Raw genomic sequence first — 9973 nt, forward strand, 5'->3', positions numbered from 1 at the left:
TTTAGTCGGGGTCGGGGGCGGGAGCTAGTCGGGGAGAGCGAGTTTCGTCGGGGTCGGGGGCCGGAGCTCGTCGCGGGGAGCGAGTTTAATCGGGGTCGGGGGCCGGAGCTAGTCGAGGGGACTTTAGTCGGGGTCGGGGGGAGCGAGTTTAGTCGGGGGGACTTTAGTCGGGGTCGGGGGCCGGAGCAGCGTGCTGTCATCTTCTGGGATACCTGAGTGAGCGAGAGACAAAATTAGAGGGCATCTCTAAAGCTGCAGTGGATCCCCGCTCCTCCTGCTGCCTCCCCAACTCACCTACAAGGCTCCTCTCTCTTCAGCTGCTCCCAACACCGCCCCGGCAAATGAAAAGGGCAAAAGCTCAAACACTCAGCTCTCAAACATTTAGAGATTGCTCACAACAAAAGCCAAAAACCTCTAAACCCTAGACACTGGTTCCTACTCTACCCAGTCAGGACTCTATACACCCAAGCAAGGCATCACAAGACCATCCTGCTCACAGACTGGACAGCCATCGGCTCCACTGTCTAAGGGAACTGACATGTTGATGGGAGACTCTGAGCAATATTCTATCTACCCACTGATCCACGGAGCAGGGCAGAGCAGGTCCAGGCTGACCCCAAGTCAGACACCCCACACCTGTGACCACACACACCATGTGACACAAAACACGCATGAGAGAAAGGACGTGACACACACCAGAACTGCTCCGCCCTGCACACAGGAATCCAATGATAAAAAGTAAGCCCTTCCTTTGATGCGTCCAAATAACCTGTTCCAGGATACCCCCTGCACCGGACTCATTTCAAAAATCCCTCCAGGCGAGGCACAGACTTGCACCCACTCCCAACCCCTCTCTGGGTCTTTGCCCTGCACTTATCTTTCCAAGTGCAGGGGATGCCAATCCATCTTGGATGCAGAGGAGGGGCACCTGGGCTGCCTCAGAGGTTCCTGCCATCGTCAGACTACTCGGAGTCAACTGCGAGAAAGAAAACCAGACACCATATCTGAATAGTGTGGCACATGGCCCCAGACCCCATGATCCCTCTACTCACTCTCACCGAGGCAGGGCCTCGGGCCGCTGGCTCTGACCAGACTTGGACAACGTGCTGTCATCTTCTGGGATACCTGAGGGAGCGAGAGACAAAATTAGAGGGCATCTCTAAAGCTGCAGTGCATCCCCGCTCCTCCTGCTGCCTCCCCAACTCACCTACAAGGCTCCTCTCTCTTCAGCTGCTCCCAACACCGCCCCTGCAAATGAAATGGGCAAAAGCTCAAACACTCAGCTCTCAAACATTTAGAGATTGCTCACAACAAAAGCCAAAAACCTCTAAACCCTAGACACTGGTTCCTACTCTACCCAGTCGGGACCCTATACACCCAAGCAAGGCATCACAAGACCATCCTGCTCACAGACTGGACAGCCATCGGCTCCACTGTCTAAGGGAACTGACATGTTGATGGGAGACTCTGAGCAATATTCTATCTACCCACTGATCCACGGAGCAGGGCAGAGCAGTTCCAGGCTGACCCCAAGTGACACACCCCACACCCGTGACCACACACACCACGTGACACAATTAAGAGACGAAGGACACAAAACACGCACGAGACAAAGGACGTGACACACACCAGAACTGCTCTGCCCGGCACACGGGAATCCAATGATAAAAAGTAAGCCCTTCCTTTGATGCATCCAAATAACCTGTCACAGGATACCCCCTGCACCAGAATAATTGCAAAAATCCCTCCAGGCGAGGCACAGACTTGCACCCACTCCCAACCCCTCTCTGGGGCTTTGCCCTGCACTTATCTTTCCAAGTGCAGGGGATGCCAATCCATCTTGGATGCAGAGGAGGGGCACCTGGGCTGGCTCAGAGGTTCCTGCCATCGTCAGACTACTCGGAGTCAACTGCGAGAAAGAAAACCAGACACCATATCTGAATAGTGTGGCACGAGGCCCCAGCCCCCATGATCCCTCTACTCACTGTCACCGAGGCAGGTCCTCGGGTCGCTGGCTCTGACCAGACTTGGACAGCGTGCTGTCATCTTCTGGGATACCTGAGTGAGCGAGAGACAAAATTAGAGGGCATCTCTAAAGCTGCAGGGGATCCCTGCTCCTCCTGCTACCTCCCCAACTCACCTACAAGGCTCCTCTCTCTTCAGCTGCTCCCAACACCCCCCCTGCAAATGAAAAGGGCAAAAGCTCAAACACTCAGCTCTCAAACATTTAGGGATTGCTCACAACAAAAGCCAAAAACCTCTAAACCCTAGACACTGGTTCCTACTCTACCCAGTCAGGACTCTGTACACCCAAGCAGGGCATCGCAAGACCATCCTGCTCACAGACTGGACAGCCATCGGCTCCACTGTCTAAGGGAACTGACATGTTGATGGGAGACTCTGAGCAATATTCTATCTACCCACTGATCCACGGAGCAGGGCAGAGCAGTTCCAGGCTGACCCCAAGTCAGACACCCCACACCCGTGACCACACACACCATGTGACACAAAACACGCACGAGAGAAAGGACGTGACACACACCAGAACTGCTCTGCCCGGCACATGGGAATCCAATGATAAAAAGTAAGCCCTTCCTTTGATGCATCCAAATAACCTGTCACAGGATACCCCCTGCACCGGACTCATTGCAAAAATCCCTCCAGGCGAGGCACAGACTTGCACCCACTCCCAACCCCTCTCTGGGGCTTTGCCCTGCACTTATCTTTCTGAGAGCCGGGGATGTCAATCCATCTTGGATGCAGAGGAGGAGCACCTGGGCTGGCTCAGAGGTTCCTGCCATCATCAGACTACTAGGAGCCAACTGCGAGAAAGAAAACCATAAGCAAGACGTGAGTTGTGTGGCATGGGGCTCAAACCCCAGTGATCCCCCTACTCACCAGCACCCAGGCCCTGACCGGAGTCGGACACTGTGGATGTCACGTTCCGGGATACCTGAGTGAGTGAGAGACAAAATTAGAAGGCATCTCTAAAGCTGCAGTGGATCCCCGCTCCTCCTGCTGCCTCCCCAACTCACCTACAAGGCTCCTCTCTCTTCAGCTGCTCCCAACACCCCCCCTGCAAAAGAAATGGGCAAATGCTCAAACACTCAGCTCTCAAACATTCAGGGATTGCTCACAAGGAAAGCTAAAAACCTCTAAACCCTAGACACTGGTTCCTACTCTACCCAGCCAGGACTCCATACACCCCAGCAGGGCAGCGCAAGACCATCCTGCTCACACACTGGACAGCCATCGGCTCCACTGTCTAAGGGAACTGACATGCTGACCTGAGACTCGGAGCCACATTCCATCTACCCACTGATCCACGGAGCAGGGCAGAGCAGGTCCAGGCTGACCCCAAGTGACACACCCCACACCTGTGACCACACACACCATGTGACACAATTAAGAGACGAAGGACACAACACATGGACGAGACAAAGGACATGACAGAGACTGGAACTGCTTTGCCCTGCACACGTGAATCCAATGATAAAAAGTAAGCCCTTCCTTTGATGCGTCCAAATAACCTGTCACAGGATACCCCCTGCACCGGACTAATTGCAAAAATCCCTCCAGGCGAGGCACAGACTTGCACCCACTCCCAACCCCTCTCTGGGTCTTTGCCCTGCACTTATCTTTCCAAGTGCAGGGGATGCCAATCCATCTTGGATGCAGAGGAGGGGCACCTGGGCTGGCTCAGAGGTTCCTGCCATTGTCAGACTACTCGGAGTCAACTGCAAGAAAGAAAACCAGACACCATATCTGAGTAGTGTGACACGTGGCCCCAGACCCCATGATCCCTCTACTCACTCTCAACGAGGCAGGTCCTCAGGGCGCTGACTCTGACCAGACTTGGACAATGTGCTGTCCTCTCCTGGGATACATGAGCGAGAGAGAGACAAAATTAGAGGGCATCTCTAAAGCTGTAGTGGATTCCTGCTCCTCCTGCTGCCTCCCCGACTCACCTCCAATGCTCATCGGCTCCCAAAGGTTAGCTGGATGGCACCTGCAATCCAAAAAGCTCAGTGCTTCATTGCTGATCCTTTCAATACTCGGAGATTACCTACAAGGACAGCTCCAGAGGAGCAAACTGTGTCCGTCACCTCACTGTGAGTTGTGTTCGGCCATCTGAGGCTGCCTACATCTCCTGCAAAAAAACCCAGAGGCAACTGTGAGTACTTAGATACTGCCCAAGAGTTTGCTGCTCCCATGGCAGTTTCTGTCTGACACCCCTTGACCGTGACCTCTTACAGGCAGGGTCCCTGTCACGTTGGACTGCACGTTAGAAGTCTGTGCACTGCCTGTAAAACAAAAAAACAAGTATGTACACAGATTCACCACAAATACACCACCTGCAAAAGAGCAGCTAGTTTTGTCCTGCAGTCACTGCTCACCTTCCTCACCGGGCTCACCTTCCCTCTGGTGTCTATCGTCTGCTGGGCTGAGGGCTCTGCATCTTAAAAAAAAACAAAAAAACAAAACTAAACCACCAAACCATCCAAATGAACAATAAACCTAGGGCCAAAAGTCATGTCTTGGCTCTGACCTCACATGACAACCCACCTTCTGACTGTGCTCCTCCAGTCTCTTCTGTTCTTCTCTGCTTTACATCCAGTCCCTCTGACGCTGCAAAGAAATGAGTTACCAAAGTCAGCCATATAGATGGAGAGACCTTAACTGCTGTGCAATTCTTATTTCTCCTTAGACAAGCCCTCTGGGGTCCAAAGACAACCTGCAGAAACAAACACTGACCTAACTTTAAGGTCCTGCTGTACCGCTCCCATTGGCTCTGGACAAGCCCGCTCTCGTGACTGCACACACACTGCAGGCAGGGGCTGCCTCCGGGAGGACCGGAGAACTGCTGCCCTGAGTGGCTGAGCCTATCACAGGGTAACTGGAAAGTCTCCTTTCTACTCCACCTACCCCCAAGTCTACACAGCAGGGCAGAGCAGTTCCAGGCCCAACACAAACTCCAAGGACACATTTCCAGACAAGTGCTGTGGTGCAACCAGGAGAGAGAACTCAGAGAGGAATGACGTCAAAATGGATGTGCTGCCGCACGAAAGACGGAGGATACGGCGAGACTGAACGGAGGAGGCTCTGAGGAGCCTGAAAAGACACTCTAACAGAATGGCCTGGGACAAGAACTGCCTACAAAATTGCTGAGATGGATGGGAGACAAGGCTATGCTCAGAATCTTCTTAGATTCTCACAAGTCCCAGGTGGGATGACAAGGGATGACTGCACGGCACAGCCACCGATACAAACTGTAAGGAGGCTGTAAAAGACACCTGACCTGACACTTCTCAGATGCAATTCTGATGCACGTCCAAGCTAGCGAGCCAAAGAACGGATGGTATGGGCACTGGGCTGGGCAGTGCAAAGGTTCAAGACCCTAGGAATGATGCCTTGACATCTCAGATAAGAACTTCGAGGGCAGAAAGCAAAGACATGGTGATTATGAATTGTAAGACACGAAACACAGACTGGACAAAGGACATGACACAGACCTGAACGGCTCTGCCCTGCACATCCTACTCCAGTGATGAAAAGTAAACTGCTCCTCCTATGTGTGCCAAGGGCCTGTTAGGGCAGACCCTTTCCCCTCTGCTCATTTGAAAATCCCTCCCTCCTAACCATAAAACTGGACCCAGCTCTCATCCCCTCTCCAGGTGGTTGTCCTCCACTTATCTTTCCCATAGTCGGGGATGTGAATCCATCTTCGATGCAAAGGAAGGATGCCTGGCTGGCTCACAGGGTCGTGCGATCCCTGACTCGCTCGGCTACGAGAAAGAAAACCGAAACTGAGGCAAGAGTCCAGAAGCACGTGGATGATAACCCCGCAATTGGCTACTCACCCTCCCCTGAGCTGAGAGGTTCTGGGGCCACTGGCTCCAACCCGAGTTGGAGGCTGCTGCCATCACCGTGTGCCGTACCTGGGGGAGTGAGAAAAAAAGTTACGTGGTGTTTCTGAAAGTAAGGGAGACCCCAGGACCTCCTCGTTACCTCCCTGACTCGACCTGAATGCTCCTTCTTTGCCAAAGGCAGGCTGGATGGCACCTGCAGCTGGAAAAGGTCGAGCCTTAATTGATGAGCCTCGTAGTACTAGGGGATTACTCACAAGGACAGCTGAAGACCATCAAACCTAATTGGCAGGTGGCTCCAGCCCTCTGAGGCTGCACACATTCTCTGCAAAGTAAAAAAGCCAAAGGCAAATGTATATACTGAGGTACTGCCTGAAAGGATGGTTTTCCTGTGGTAGCTCCTACCTACCTCTCCCGGACCTCTTACCGACAGGGTCCCTGAAGCATTGGACTGTCTGTTAGAAGGTGGCAGAACCCCTGGAAAACACAAGAAACAAAGCACGTGCACAGATTCACCACAACAACTGTAAAAGACCATCTAGTCCTGTCCTGGAGTCAATGCTCACCTTGCTCACCAGTACTCACCTGGATCACCTCCCCTCTGGTGCCTAGAGCCTCCTGGGACCAGCGCTCTGCATCTGAAAACAAAGAAAAACCAAACCAAACCAACAAAATCCTTAACACATCAAATAAATGTGGAGCTAAAAGTCACATCTTTGTGCTGATGTCAGGTAATGACCCACCTTCTTGCTCTGCTCCTCTGGCCTCTTTTCTGTTCAACTCTGCTTTACACCCTGTCCTTCTGACATGGTAAAGAAACCCTAACCAAAGTCACCCAGATAGAGGGGGAGAGCTGAAAGAGTCTCCCTTCTCTTTTAGCGAACCACCCAGGGTCACTGCCTGCAGCCAAAGACTGCAACTGTAATCACACGGAATATCTGGGTAAATGAGAGGAAAACTTAAGTGGCACATCTGAAAAGTCAGTGGATGCCTTCACAGGCATTTAGGGGGCTCCTGGACACTGCTTTCCACCCATACTACCTTCAAAACACCCCTAGTAATTCCTAAGCTGGCACCTGAGCCCTCACTCCATCTCTGGGCTGTAACCCCCCACTGACTACTTGCAAACCTGCCTGTCTGTAGCCATCTTCAACACAGAGTAGCTTCACCTCAGGACCAGATAACACTTGTGAAAAAATGCCAAGCTGCAGTTGAGATGATCGGGAGATCCCAAAAGACGGAAGGTTCCTAAGGAAAAGAAAAAAAGATAACAAATTACAAAAGCACCTTACCAACACAGCACACAAAATTATTAAATTTAAAAACCCTGCATTTGAGTATAATCCTCTTCATTGCCATATATAGCTCTGCTTCTTTGGATGCCAAAGCTGATGCTTCAATAAAGCAGAAATAGCTTGAGAAGTTCCATTCAATAAAAGAACAGGAGAGCTCTTATCCCATTGAAGCCTGGCTGCTGAATGACCTCCCTGGGCAAAGGCTGGGGTTAATATACCCCTGGCGGTGCCCACCTCCCTTCCTGTGAGGCCCCGGGGGAAAAAGAGTAGCCCAATCCAAGACAGTATAAAGGCTCTGGGAGCAGCAGCACCGGTTTGCATCTCTGACTTAAAATCAGGATAGGTAAAGAGCCTGACGGAGAAAAGGACTCCTAACGTGAGCAGGTATTATAGTTGGTATTGGATTGAGGGTTGGTATTGGATTCGGGCAGGGGCTGGAGCGGAGGGACTGGAGCAGAATAGCGGGAGTTGGAGCGGCGGGAAGGGGAGCGGGCCGGCGCGGGCGGGAGCGGCGGGAAGGGGAGCGGCGCGGGCTGGGGCAGCGCGGCGTGGCCGCGTCCTACCTGCGGGACAAGGGTGAGCCTGGCGGTACCGGAACGAGGCGCGGAGGGGGCCGGAAGGAGCCCCGGGGCTGCCGGGACCCTCCCGCGGTGCTGGGCTGAGCTCCCGGGGTGCTTCGCGATGGGGGATGTGGAGTGAGGTAATAACGAGAATCAGGAAGTGCTCCACGGACCCGCGCCCGGTTCGGTGGCTGTGCCGAGGTTTGAACCGGGAAAGAGTCGCTGTCCTGCGGTGAGGACCGGGGGAAATGGCCTTACAATGAGAGTGGAGAGCTCTGCACAGAGGAAATAAAACTCACTGGGTTTAGTAACTAAAATATCAGGGGAAATTACTGTCTGGTTACAGCAGTAAGCTTCCCACAGCAGTTTCAGGTGCCTGCCTTTGGAGACCGGCCCCAAAGTAGAAACTCCTCTCGACTGCTCCTGAGAGAGGCAATTGGAACTTTAGGTGCTCAGGAAAGCGATTTCCTCTCCTAAGTCCTGGTTCACCTGCCCGAGCACCTACAGTGTTTATATTCCACCTCTCTCTCTGCTTTGCACGTTTGTATCAATAAAAGAAACTTCCAAGGTCTTCCTCCAGTCTGAGCTGCATCCTCTCTGCACCCCCACACTCTCCCACCTGTTCACGTGTGCTGCTCCCCTCTCCTGCGCTGCTTCCTGGAACAGGGCTCATCCCTCGGCACCTTCCTCGAGCGATAATCCGGGTACATCAGGTGCTTCCCCCAGCCCCTGCGAGACGCTCTCACCATCACTGCTTGAGAGATTTCCTGGGATCGACTGCTCCCCTGCAGAAGCTCCCTATAAAAAGTGCCCCACCGAGCACGGCCCGCCCCTTGTCACCCTCACTGCCCACACCTGGGGCTGTCCCGCCCCTTGTCACCCTCACTGCCCACACCTGGGGCTGTCCCGCCCCTTGTCACCCTCACTGCCCACACCTGGGGCTGTCCCGCATGGGAGGGAAGGACGGGTGGAGCCACAGGCGGGCGCGCGGGGAGAGGAGGCGGGGCGAGCCGGGGGGCGGGGTCGGCGCGAGCAGGAGGGAGGGGCAGGTGCCCGCTCCGCTTCGCTGTGGGCTCTGGGGTTCTTTTGGGCTGGTTTTGGGGGACTGCGCACACCCTCCCCTGGTCACAGCCCCGCCCTAGCTCGCTGCACCCAGCTGCACTCCCCGTACCCCTTGCTCAGCTCCGCGGGGATTTGTGCCTCCTCTGAAGGTGGCAAATGTCTACAAAGCGAGTCGGGAAGCCTAAGAGCTGCAGCCCCCGAGCCCCGCTGCGGTTTCCCCGCCGTCACCCGGCACGTCCTGCCCCGCAGCACCGCTCCCGCTGCCGCCCTCGAACACAAGGAACAAACCCCCGTGCCGCCAGCACAGGCCGGTGCCTGCGGCCGGGAGCGGCCGCAGCCCCCAACGCCGGGCGGGGCGCGCCGGGAGGGGCGGCGCGGGGCGGGGGCGGGTCCCGCGGCTGCGACCCCGCGGGGAAGGGACCCCCGGGCCGGCCCCGTCCGGCACCGCCGCTGGCCCTGCTCGGCCACCGCCCCTCGCCCACAGTTTTAACATTAGAGAGCCAAGTTTAATCCAGAGCCTGCAAGCTCCCACGTGCAGGGGATTTCCATAGACTTGTTATTTTTCTCTTTTTAATGACCACGTTGCTAAAGTCAGGGAAATACAATCAACATTCCCTAAACACCATTACTTCTACATCCACCTGTGATCAGGGGCCGAAGGGCAGCAGCCTGCCCTGGACGGGCTGCAGGGATGGTGTGAAGGCCACTGTTCCCCAGGTTTGAAGGACTCTGGCCATGATCCCCGGCCCATGGTCGCTTGCGGGGGAGAAAGGCGGCGGCGCAGCCCCGACAGCATCTCCAGGGCAACGCGGGACCGAGGGGGGCGGGGACGGGAGCGGGAGTAGGGGCGGGAGCGGAGCGGAGCGGGGCGAGCGGGCGGCGCGGCGCCCCCTGGGGTCCTCGCGCGCCGCGGCTCCGAGACGGGGGCTGCCGCGCCGGTGCCTGCCGCCGCCCACGAACCTGCCGCCCGCGCCCGGCGCCGCCGAGCCCCCCGCCCCGTCCCCACAGCGGGAAGCGGCGCGGCGAGACGGCGCTGCGGGCGCGGGGCGGGGGTCCGGGTCGCGGCGGAGGTCAGGCAACAGGATAGACGCCTCTCTGAGGCCAGGGGGCCTCTCGCCGCCATCTTTAGTGTGGCCTCGGCTAAGTTCCGGTCGTGGCGGCGCCATCTTGAGTGTGGCGTCGGGGCGAA

The sequence above is a fragment of the Pipra filicauda genome, unplaced genomic scaffold, assembly GCF_003945595.2.
Source record: "Pipra filicauda isolate LSUMZ 115617 unplaced genomic scaffold, ASM394559v2 scaffold185_size1782982_pilon, whole genome shotgun sequence".
NCBI lineage: Eukaryota > Metazoa > Chordata > Aves > Passeriformes > Pipridae > Pipra > Pipra filicauda.